At 35.7% G+C, this 13,488-nt stretch overlaps 1 protein-coding gene and 1 long non-coding RNA gene across 4 annotated transcripts in view; one reads left to right on the forward strand and one right to left on the reverse strand.

Moving 5' to 3' along the window:
• LOC140672444 (uncharacterized) overlaps positions 1 to 234 on the forward strand; it is a 78,408-nt gene extending 78,174 nt beyond the window's left edge. The window contains exon 3 of the long non-coding RNA XR_012047896.1: positions 150 to 234. This is a non-coding gene — a long non-coding RNA (uncharacterized lncRNA). The remainder of the gene's footprint in view (positions 1 to 149) is intronic.
• Cad87a (cadherin 87A) overlaps positions 1 to 13,488 on the reverse strand; it is a 181,390-nt gene that overhangs the window by 89,017 nt on the left and 78,885 nt on the right. The window lies entirely within an intron of this gene.

Below are 13,488 nucleotides of genomic sequence, written 5' to 3' on the forward strand. Positions count from 1 at the left end.
TTGAATAAAATATAAAAGAGATTCTTACATTTTCTTTTTATTCGAAACTTTTGAGAAGGGCATAAAACTTTATCTCGAAATAGCCTGTGTTTTAAAAAAATGCATATTGAACTGGACAGTCAAATCGTATTAAGCTATTTCCTTCGCAGAATTACAAGCGATAACGTTTCCCGTCGGAGAATCGGCGCGGCAGACCGAGTGACATTTGCCATTACCTGACAGGGCTGACCATAGGTATGTACATAGTCTGTTATATAGTGCTATGCCGGTTACATAAGACCACTAGTCAGTCCGATACGCGGACTGTCTCATAACATAATCAGTAAACAGTCTTACGGGTTAATTGGCGATATCGACTTTGCGTCTATATCGTCGAGAGAGGACGGAAAAATAAAGCAACAAGTCCTCGCGGCTCTTCTTGTTCTTAGAAAAATTTCAACATTCCGCGAAAAACTTCGTCAGAGAGTGTCCATTTTGCGAAGTACCACTTCGCGCGGTATAAAAAAAAAAAGCTAAAACTATTTTTAAAACAAGAGAATGGAGCCTGTTTTTACACGAATAGAGTTGTTGCGATGTAATTTTACGGAAATCTACTAAAAGTATCCACTTATCGTTAAAAGAAGCAAACATGAAAGATATCCGTATGCAGTTATTCATTTTAACTTTATCAAATTGAACATACGACACTGTCTCATATTATACTTGGAATTATTAAAATCGTACAAGTTTAAAAAATATTGAAGAAAAGCCTGAAATATTTAAGAGATTTAATTTAGTATCGACACGTTCTTTTGTATCACAACTTTTCATAAGTTTCACTAAAATATATGTCGTAAAATGTATGTGGCAAAATATTGTCCCTCTCTCTCTCTCTCTTTCTCTATTTCCGTAACATTTAAAAAAATAAAAAAAATATATAAGGAATTAAAAAAACAAATAATATAAGCGAAAAAATAAATAAAATATAAATAATCGTTAAAACTTGTTAATCAGAATCCGTAACAACTAATCTCGTTTGCAATATGTTTTTTGCAGGAATATGCACATTTCATGTTACATGAATAATAGTGGCTTCGAGCAAAAGGTAAGGTAATAAATCATAGTTATCTACCACTGTGCGCAGTTACACTGACCGCTTGATTTTACGAGTCTCTATTTGGAATAATCGCCGTGCAAATTACGTTGATTTTTTTCTCTATTAATCAACTTTTCTTCTTCTTCAAACAAAGAATGATTGATACTTTCTTGCGACAAGTTCTTGAAAATGATCTCGCCGTTTGTATGTGTATATTTCTTCTATTTAAAAAAGCTTGATTCATTTATATCCATTATAAGCTTTAAGATTTTCTATTTGAAATGTAAAAATTTATTTCTCACAAAACGCTAATTGCATGCAAAAATTAGTATTTCGATCAATTGAAATATACGCCAGATCTGCGCCACATGTTCCTCAAATCACCTTTGAACGTTTGCCTCTTCAATTAAGATGATGGCAGGTCGAATGAATATCGTTCAAACTAATCGATACGGAAATTAACGTCGAACGTTCACACCTTAGCTTTGATAGCATCGCATTAAGTTAGATAGGTATCTCATTATATAATGAGAGCGCGAATTGCATTTTACGGTGGCACGTGACATGTGCACAAGACGTGTGCCACGTGAGAATTACCATGTTCCATAATTACTGTAATCGGTGAGTTAAACAGCGCCCCAACTTTTGCTCTTCGTGTTTTTCTTGCTAATCATTTTAATCGTCTCATCTGACGTTGTCGAATGCCATTATCCGTCGCATGCGCGGAGTCAGAGGAGATAACGTTTGTGCGAGATAACACTATAGCGTTCAGAGAGAGAGTGACATTTCCATTATCCGTTACATGCACCCCGCCAAGCGAGATGTCGGCACTCGAGGCCGACTCGAGATACGACGACGTATATACCTCATCATATTTCGCACCCTCGTTTTCGAAATAAGATGTAAATAAGGACACAGAATAGCAAGATTATAAATGCATGATGTCGTAAAAGTAACGCGTAAATGAAAAATAGCGCGCGCGAATATTTTGAGCCAAAAAATAATTCGCGAAAATTCCTCTAGCTTTCCTCCAGTTTTCAGATTTTAGTTTGTTAGGTTTTGCGAGAATTTCAATTTCACGTTTTGTAATCACGTACGTCGCGGCTCCGAAAAATTTGCTATTCATATATAAATGACAGATATATACGGAAAATGTGAAAGGACGAAAGCGACGCATACCCGCATCGGCGTGTGCAATGTTTTAATTATAGTATTACAAGTGACAAGTTAAACTGCGATTAATGGACAGTTGGTATTGACGATCGCGTCGATCTCGCTAACGATCGTTGTATCTGATCGTTATTATCGTCGAAGCATCTACGTGTCGCAAATGTCAAAGTAATAACACAGTAATTTGATCACTGCCTGATCGTGATTCGATTTAGTGCGTTATGCGCGTTATGCGTGGATGCTGAAGTAAACGAGAAATTCTCCCAGATCTAACTACATTAACCCAATGTTATTGGACCGTCGTAATAACGAATCAAAATAGAAAAAGCTTTTAACAACAAAATTTTAATGACAGTTTTTGTTTTTTGATATTTCAAATGGAGAAAAATTTCCCGATTATTTTCGACTTAATTTCGCAAGAAAAGATTACGACATCTTGAAATATTTTACATCGTAATCTGCTTATTTTAATCACTAAAAGATCGTAATGTCCATATCTTTTGTAATCCCAAGAGTGAATAATGTCTCCAGTAATTGGTCATCTTTCATATTCCACATTAAATGAATGCTTTACTGTTAAATTACAAATTTACGCCAATTGGATCCCTCAATTACGCGAGTACACGCGTAAGCGTGCGCCAATGTACACGATACACTCTGGCGTTTTGGCGAACCACGCGTACAGTTTCGTGGTCGAATCTGCAAATGGTCGCGCGTTAATCGGTCGACATCACGGTTACATTAACACTGTCGCGCATGAGACAGTTGCGTCGCGTGTATTTAGCTGTTACAGTAAATAGCGTTGAAATGACACGATCTCCCTGTTACAACCCTCTCCATCTCAGAAGCAACGAGCATGTCTAGCTCTAATATATGTACACAGTCCGGTTCGCTTATCACTTGAAATTACATGTTTTATGTAATTTCCGAGTTTTATGCGATTAATCTAAAAAATTAATCTAAAACAACTTGATGCCCTTTAAAGTTGTAGGAAAAATATTTCAAGTGTAATAGCATTTATCAAGAATTATCATAATGTTCACCGACTATTTCATCCAAATAAATTGTCAATCTTATCGCACAAGAAGAAGTGTCTATAAAGTTTAAGTTATGCAGAAATCACAATTGAAAGTGAACTTTGCGCGACTTTGAGGCTAGATTGGTCTTTGTATTTTGCATGTATGCGAAATGAACTCCTACATTCAAAAGTTAATCGAGCTCGAATTAATCGCATCAATTATTAATGTCTCGGCTGTCCGAACACAAGCAAATTGCATTAATCGCCACCACCGCACGGTAAGGTGGAAGAGATAAGACAGCCCGTTTTACGGCACTCTCCGCCGTTATTGAAGCCGATCGGAAATTATGCAAGCCAGCGTTCGAACTAAAGTTAACACGTCAAGCTTGGCTTCTTCGCGACCGCGACGTCCCGATGATGCATTACCTCTGACAGACCGGAATTCCGTAGTTCGAGGTTAATGAGGTAACTTGCGTCTCGCGCTTACGTTGCATCTTCATAGAACTTTATCGCGGTGAAGCGAGAAAAATACGCGATAAATATATATTTTGCAGAAACGTGTATATGTGAATATCAAAATGGCTATCTTTCTTTCTCGCAAAAGTTCGCTAACATTAAACAGATTTGCGAAAATGGCTGCATTTATGTAAAATGATAAAATTCTCACAAAATATATAAATTTTAGATAACAATTTATAAAAAAAATTAAAATCAATTTCAAAATTTTTACGAAGAATTAACTATGTGTGTGAAAAACAAAAATTATGATTTAAAATTCGTGTGATAAGAAAACAAACTGTTAATAATATAATAATGTAAACTCACTTCATTCAACCCAATATTTTTAGTCTACGTTTGTGTAAAATTGGTATAACACATATTTAATTAATTGTAAATAAACTCTTCTTCTTATTTTATAAATGTAAAATAAAATTTTAATCTATTATTATTAAACGATTGATATATCATTCCTTTCTGATATTATAATTCTCCCCACGATTTATTATATGTTACTCTATGTTATCAATCTCAAAAATATAGCGGACAAATCACATTTATAACAGCAGAAAATTAAAAAATGGCGCGAGAGATTTATTCAAACACTGTAACAAAAATAATTCTCGCGAGAAGATTGAAAAAGAATTAAATATCGTAATTCTATAATAATTATTATAATCCCTGATATTGACGCTACTGCATCGAATCCTATTTAACATATATTAATAAATCGTGCAAAGCACATACCTGGTTCGATAAACTGTTATGTCCACACGCTTATAAGTCGTTGATTGTCAAGTATAAAAGTCGATGATCGCGTGTAACATCTCTTATACACTTGTTGCGATCGCCTTTCAAGAATTAATGAGACGCTACATGAAGCGACTTGCGTCGCTTGAGTATCATCACGAGAATGATAAGGTCGTCGTGTATAAGCATCAGCTCGTTATACATCGTGCGAAAGCAAACGCCCAATTTTCCGACATTTAACACATTAGTTTATGAAAACACTTATTACACACAAGTACGTAATGCAATTAAATACTGTATTCAATTAACTAATGAATCGCGTTAAATCATGAGTCGTAGGAGTCGTAAAGTAATACGTCTTATGTAGAGTGACTTATAACGTAACCCTCCGACTCGAGAGTCGTCGTACGAATTACAAGGTCTAGAGGACACGGCGCACAAACAACAGCGAGTTTTACGTCACAAAAACCTAAGCGAGCGCTCCAAATTTTACAAAGTATAGGGTGTACGCTTATGAAAGGGTATATTATCACACGTAATAACATTAAATCTATATATATATTTAATTTTATATTTATATGATATTAATAATGATAGTGAAATAAAGAATGAATAATTATGGCGTATATTAATTTATGATTAATATAAACGTAAAGATTTCATAATGTACCTACTCTTTAATAATGATTAAAGTGTAATTAATTATATCCAATACAAACTGCATTATGGAAAAAATTGATTACTCATTAATCACAAGTTATAATGGTAGTTGTAAAAGAAGAGCAACTTACAACGTAAACCTTCCGACTCGAAAGTCGCCGAATGAATGACAGGGTCTAGAGGACACGGCGCACAAACACCGAGCTTACGTCGCAAAAACAAAGCGAGCGCTCGGAATTTTACAAAGTAAAGGGTGTACACTTATGAAAGCGTATATTATTACAAGTAATAACATTAAATATATATTCCATTTTATATTTATATGATAGTGAAATATGGAATAGACAATTATCGCGTATATACTAATTTATGATTAATATAAATGTAATGTAGCTACTCTTTAATAATGATTAAAGTGTAATTAATTATATCCAAAACATACAAAACTGCATTACGGATAATTGATCGCAAGTCGTAATAGTTGTAAAGAAGCAGCAACTTACAACGTAACCTTCCGACTCGAGAGTTGCCGTACGAATGACAAAGTTTAGAGGCCACGACGCGCAAACAACACCGAGCTTACGTCGCAAAAAATGGACAAGAGCGAGCGCTCCGAATTTTACAAAGTATATAGTGTGTACGGTTATGAAAGCGTACATTATCACATAATAATATTAAATCTGTATTCAATTATATATAATTGAATATTTTATACAATATATATTTACAATTATATATAATTTTATATAATTTTATATAAATATATAATATTAGTAATGATGGCGAAATAAAGAATAAAATAAAAAATGAACAATTATAGCGTACACTAATTTATAATTAATACAAGCGTAAAGATTATAGTGTAGCCGCTCTCGAATAACGATTAAAGTGTAATTAATTACATCTAATACAAGACTGCATTACGAAATTAATTGATATCAATGACGATGAGAGCGATATAATGACTCCCCCGTTGTCAGGTATATTACAGCGCAACCGCGTTTTAGTGCGTACAGGAATGAAAATATGCTGTTGCATATGATGTTGCATACGCGAGAAGATGCCATGACAGTGTCGCTTGTTACCACTGTGGAGTAAACAGCCCGCAGAGCGGTGTTATGTCGTGCCATAACCCAGTTTTCCTTCCGAGCGTGCACGTTTAATAATGTGCTGAGTTAATTGCATCGATTATTAACACGGTGGCCGGCCGGCTGGCACAAATTGCATTAACATTGTCGCTGTACGCGAAGCACACTTTAATACCGTCGGGAGGCATTTGCGAATTATTGCACGTCATATTTGCAGCTTGATTCGTAAACTCTTTCGTGATGCAGGATTATATTGAATGTAAATTTTTTCTTCTTTCTCTCGTTTGTCTATTTTCATCTCAAAATAATACGGAGAACGTGCGATAAAAAAAAAAAAAAAAAAATATAAACGCGCGAAAAAACGTATATATAATAAAATTCTCGGTAGAGATATAAAAATCATTTTGATTTAAATTCTTAACATTTTAACGAAGAAAAATAAAATATACAATTGTATAAATGAACATATAGTTTTTAACGTTTTAACAAAGAGAAATATAATTTATATCCTGACATGAAAAGACTACTCTACCCTATCAACTTTCTGAAACATATATCTTTCTCAACTATCGCAGCCCATTTTCTGAGAATATTTTCTTCTCCGTTATATATCGTTTTACACTGTGTGCTTCGTATATTATTGACGGCCGTCATAAATTGACAGGGCGACGTATATACCCTCGTCCCAACGCGCGCGGTCTAGAAACGAGCACGTGCACCAATTAGTCGACGTTAAACACCGCCATCGCCGTGCTTATGCGGCGGCTATGAGAGTGCCTGCGGAGACTACTCCGTTTACTTATCGATGCCGCGCCATGGCAAACAGAGGCGCCGGTGTGGCCTAAGTTAGTTTACTACGCGAGAACACAGTGCTTTAATAAAGTTCAGCGTAGATTGTATGTATATTCCAGGGCGTCGTAATACGCGCGGCGTTAGAGAAAGCTGCCCAAGTAACGCAAGCTTTCATTACTCAGATGGGATACGCGCACGCTTCAAGCCACCATACAATGAAGGTAAATTGTGTCCCTCCTGCCCCTCCCTTCTCTCCCCGAAATTAACCGTCGAAAGCTGTGGCGAATTATTTTCGAATAATCCGATTTTCGCCGTTCAATTTCTTTTTTTCTCACCGCGTTTTACGCGATATCGCAGCTGTACACATATATATATATATATATATATATATATATCGATGCGTGACGCGGCTTAATCTATAGGATTTAAATCGCAGCACGAAGAGGCGGAGTTAAATATCTCACATTTTTTTGGTTGTTTGTTTTTTCCATTTTTTTTTTTTTTTTTAACCGAAACGGGATGTTTACGCTGAATACTTGATCATCTGACAATTTTGTCGAAAAATATTTTATAATGTTTTTATAAAATATTTTTCAAAGAGAATTTGCTACCAGCCACAAGTACCTAGTATAGTACGAAAGCAACGTGCTGTTTGCTAAATTTGTAAAGAATCATATATAAAGATATATATATATATATATATATGTCGGTCAGTGTATACAATGCTCTCCGTAGATCTGCGCGACATACTCGTAAAATGGGAAAAAGAGACATCTCGAGAAGATGAGTCCTTGTTAGACGCCTCGTCGTTACAACGTCGGGAGTATACCTTCGTTGAGACGCTGGATTCCGGGTGCTTGAAATCCTTTCATCTCACGCGAGAGAGTGTGCGCGTGGAGGCGTTTCTCGCATCAAACAGATTAAATTAAGAATACACAGAAGCGCTCGGAAATTCATATATTCCTTCCGTCGTCGTCGACGACGAGGTCGACAGGGCCTTGTAATTTGCCGCTCCTTAATTAACTTATCCATGAAACGACGTCGGGCGCGCGTCGCCTCGCCTCGCTTTGCCTTGCCTTGCCTCGTCCCCGAGTCCGACGTTGTATTGTTAGTAACTTTCCCCGTGAAACGGACATGTTTAATAAAGCCCCGGCGTTGATTGTATAAATTATTCCTAACGTTTAGCAGGATAACGCCTTTCGCATCGACACGTCCGACACTCTTGCGAGTGTCACAGAAATTTTGCAGCCATGTTTAACCCACACATGAAATATCTCCGAGTCTTTTCGACGCTCAAAAGCGAAAATACCGTGTTAAATAGATGTAAACCAACGTAATAATATTTTGCGTTATAAAAAAAAAAATTCTAGATCTTATTCCAGATTTTAAACACACGTTCCAGAAATATTCCTACTTAGAATTCCTATTTAAATACTATTATCGTTTTCTCTTCTCAGCCTCCCAAGTTGCAATGAAAAAGAGATATTTGAAATAGTATATTTACAGAAACGCTGCAATTCAAGATATCATTAGTGACGTTTAACTGTTTGACTTTCGCTCTTCACTCTACACATACATACCTATAACCTGTAGTACTATATTTATAGAGCATTATGCGACTCTGTGTCTGCCTCTTTGTAAATATATTCAAGATGTGCACGCGCCAAAATCATAAATAATACTGCACGATACTTGATATCTATATCTACATATTTAACAACACGGTTGGCGAGATGAAACGTGGGCGAATCCGAGCAGAAAGTCAGGAGCGCTGCTTCGAGAAAACGATTATGCCCAATTGTGTGGAATGAAGCGTGTCACTCGCGATTAACCTCATCGAGGTTGTATATTTTCTAATGTAGTTTCTTTTCTCTTATTACGATTTTGAAATAAAATATTAGATTTATACGTACGCGCCACATACAATTTCGACACATACATATATATGTATAAGCAATAGAGATTCCGTTATCTTGAAAGAAGGAAGCATTTCTCTCCGGATTTAAATCCCAATTTTCCAATCCCTATTTTCTCGATTCTATTTTCTTTCGAGAGTTTCTCTTGGCGTTTGTTTTGCTTATCTCGCCGTAGGGCACAGAATTATCAAACGATTTAACACTCGCCGGAACCGATTTACCCGGGCTGCTTACCGCCGGGCGTTGCATTAATCAGATTAAAGTCTATTCGGTGTCCCGGTAACCAACGGCGCGAGGGCGAAACGACTTTATCAACGACTTTATCAGGATAATCGAACGGAATCGCCTGACCGAACGGAGCCGCTCGCATTGTACATCTGACGAAGTGCCGGGCCATCGAACGACGAGCCTGACGAAGTGACTATTTCCGGCGCCGTACGTTGGCCCCGTAAATCACAATCGACAGAGCCAACCAATTCGGTATCCGTAAAAATTGCGACTCCTTTCCGCGTAGAGAGAAAAAGCCTCGATAGTGGCATTATTCGCGTCGCGCGACTACCGTTCTAAAGATGGGATCCGAAGCGAGCCATTGTACGAAGAGTAGTAGTAGTATAGGTCAATAACAGTAAAAGAGTTCGACGGATATACCATTCTTCGTTTATAGTTTTTCTCGAAGAAAAGAGAATCCAAAATCTTACGTCGTTTCAATAATCATGATTTTGTGCCAGAAATATATTTCAAGATATTAAAAAAATCTAATTCTTAATTCTTTGCAGTTGTAAATTGCAGTACAAATTAAATTCTTAACAAATTTAAGTTGTAGAAAATTTTGCATTTAACGTGCGTGCGTGCGTGCGTGCGTGTGTACGTGTGTAACATGTTTTATTTTTTATTAAAATATACATTACACATACGTGATGAGATATTTGAAATTTTAAAAATATCTCCCTTATCATTTTTTTCTAATCTTCACTTAATTTTTGTAAGATTCGGATCGGTGATAAATAGATTCAAATTCATTTATAAAATTGATTCTTGGTGTTCAGTCACATCGTAGGAAATTAAATGTCAGATCGCATCGCAATATTACGGACGTTTTAAATTATAAAGACTTATAACATCGAATATACTGTATTAAGCAAAATTGAGATTAAATTTGTAGCATTCGAGCAACTCTTCGATAAGAACGAGCGCAGAATATTGAGTTCGTAAAGAAAATGAACCTTTTGTCAAACTGTGCATTGTATTGATCTGCAGTCGTTGAATCTCGCAAAAGTAAGCGAAATTAAATAACGAGAGATGTCATAACAAAGATGTATAAAAATGTTATAAACGCTTTATTTAATTGTAATTAAAATTTAATTAAATTTTATATAATATAGGATTAATAGTCCCAATTTCATTATCTCCGATTTCGTAGCATTTCAAAACACACATCACATTTCGATAAAAAATTCTTTTGCTTTTAAATGCTTTTATATTTTCTCTATAAATTTCATTATGTAATTAAATATAACTTTAAGTTTTTAAATTCTGCTTTAGAAACTGAAGCTCGAGTAACGAATGAGTAGAGAGCTTTGGGATATAAAATGAGATTCATCGTAGTTTCAAGTTTCTTTATCACAATTTATACTATATAATCAATCCGACATCACGTTGCTGCTTACATAGTAGAATCGACGAGAGAATACCTCGTATTTCTCGCTTGTTACAGCGAGTTTTCCTTCTCAAAAAGACATTAGAATGATAAGACGCGGAAGAAAACTTATTATTATTTCTCCCTTCTCGCAACGTCGATAGCTGCAAACACACTTTCGACATAAGATGATGCGTTATATCTCGCAAAATATAATATATCAGTTCATTAGAGCTTCCATCTTCCATCTTCACGTTTACCGCCCTTTTTATTCCGTTGGTTCCGCCGGGGCTGTATGATCTACGTTCGTGTAATCTGCACGTTAACTTCTGCGCGTAAATTGCGACTTGATATCATGTACTTTTTATGGTATCCAGCTGTTCCGTGACCGGGCTAATTGCCGCAAAAAATATGCAGTGTCCTGCGTCATCGTCGACCGATGCGCTTTCAATTCTAACGTACGCTAGAGATCAAAAGGGTTTATTGGGGTCATTGGAAAAGTCTCGACCTGATTTTTCGGTTAATTTCAACGGACGTTATTTCAACAGAGCTTCAATTTAACGCTTAACTGAAAAGATATTTTTGTGAGAGAAATTTTCAGGATATATTCTTTTAAAATTATAAGTACGGGTCAGTGCTTGTGTTTGCGTACCACCAACAAAATTCTGATTTTTACCAAAAATACTGATCATGTCGGAAAAAAATTTGTTTAAATTAATATAATATAAATAAATGCTCTCAATGTTGTTTCAACCCGCATCCAAACTATTGTTAAATTTCCATGCATTTACAGAAACAAGTCAAATACATACGTTCGATGAAAACAACGCCGTTCGTTTCATGAAATTATTTTATCGCGCTCGAGAAAAATACGAAATAATTCATCTGATGTGGCGTCGATCTTGCGTTCCTCTTGTGTCCATTCGATTGCAATGTCAAGAACTACCAGTTCGCTATATAAAATCTGCCAAATACGCGATGTGTCAAAACTTTCACGAGTAAATAATAAAGAAGTTTGTACGAGCTTAAACGTCAATTTCGTTATCTTTGATGATAAAATATATAACGATGTTTTTTTCTTAAAAGTAAAAGTATAAATAAAAAAAAAACTATTCATAAAATAATAACTCATAAGAAATTTATAAACAAAATCTCTCTATCTCTCTCTTATGTTATTTAAGACAGGAATTGAGCAATATATACATATATAAAACTTTCTCGCTCTAAGAAACAAAGAGATTCGCGAAATTGTTAATGTAACGTAAATAAATAATATTATACCGAGCTCTCGCGTATAATAAATTAGACTCAATTTACACTGCTATAGTTACGGTAAGTAACGTGCAAATTTAATATGAAAACCGACATATACTTAAATATGTAATTTTGTTTTATATTATTCTCCTTCACAAAATTTTCAATATAAAATATATAAATTAATGTGAGGCATAATATTTTTATACATTTTGTCTAACAAATGTGAGTAAGGGCATATCTCTCCAAGATATTAAGTCGAGACTAAAATTGATAATCTCATTAGACACAGAAAGTCCCAGAGGGTTCGTACCAGGGGGTAATAGAAAAGGGATTGGAGGTCAGTAGGTGGGTATTAGAGGGAAACGGGAAGTAGCAGATACACACACCGCCGAATGGAAAATGGCGTATCCAGAAACTCGGTCGACCCTTATCACGCCTGGCAGTAAATCCACGCTCCGGCTTTAATCCCGTTTAAATAGTAATTAATACGTTCAAGTTATCACGGTAACCAATGTAATTTAAAGACGCACCGTGTGCGCAAATCCTTGCTCGACCAATGAAGCATTCAAGAAACTTGGAGAGGATTTTAATCCGAGCCCCTTCGCGTTTTACACGTTTCTCTCGTAATATAAACCGTCTTCTCAAACTCGACTCGGTAGAACTTTTATTTTACGCGAAAACGAGATTTAAGCTAGATAAACCGACACTGCTTTCGGACACTTGATAAAATGTAACGTAAACGCTGCAACAAATAATTATACCCTATCAATATGGGCAACGAAAAACGGAAAACGTGATATTGCATTTTATCAAAGTGTAAAACGCGATATGCCGATGGAAAATTTGTTTTTGCGAGATCACAGCTGAAATCGAACAAATAGCATCGTTTCATCCAATTTGACAAAAAGTAATACGAAAAGTGATACCATTGCATCAATGATATTGAAAAAAAAAAAAATAAATAAATAAATTACATAACACTTTTGTAACTTGTCCAATATAAACGTTATATGTATAGTTGAATCGCGTTAATCATTTCACGTCACATTCTTCTATTTATTCTATACTATTCATTCTTGCTATTTACAATTGCTGTCTATTATGATTTTTCAAAGATAATTTTGAAATCTTCGTTTTCCTGGATTAAAGAAGCGTTTTTATGCCGTCAAACACTTTCGTTACGCTCTTTACGCTCTAAAACACTCTTTATACTCTGAGATGACGATTAACTTTGAGTAAAAGGTCCGCGAATTCGTTCCGCTTACATACAAAAGCGATACCGTGCACTTACGCTTTTATTAGCGCAGCATTCTCTCGAAATGTGATTCAGTCAGCTTTCGCAATATGCGGCGGATGGCAACGCCACACATGACGGTATCGCGCTCCAAAGTCGGTAATTATGCATTGACTGTTTAATGGATGTAATGCAGACGAGCCACGCTGCGGATGCACGATGCATGAGCTTCTCGGCTTGCGGTAACTTGGCTTCGCATTGATGTGTTTGCGTAACGAGGAACGCACAATCGCGAGCTTTAAAGCTCTATTTCAAGTTTCAAAGTTACGGAATCTTTTGCAGGAATCTTAAATTAATTAGAGTTTAATAATATTTAAATAATGAAAACTTTTAT

Source organism: Anoplolepis gracilipes, chromosome 13, assembly GCF_047496725.1.
Source record: "Anoplolepis gracilipes chromosome 13, ASM4749672v1, whole genome shotgun sequence".
Lineage (NCBI taxonomy): Eukaryota > Metazoa > Arthropoda > Insecta > Hymenoptera > Formicidae > Anoplolepis > Anoplolepis gracilipes.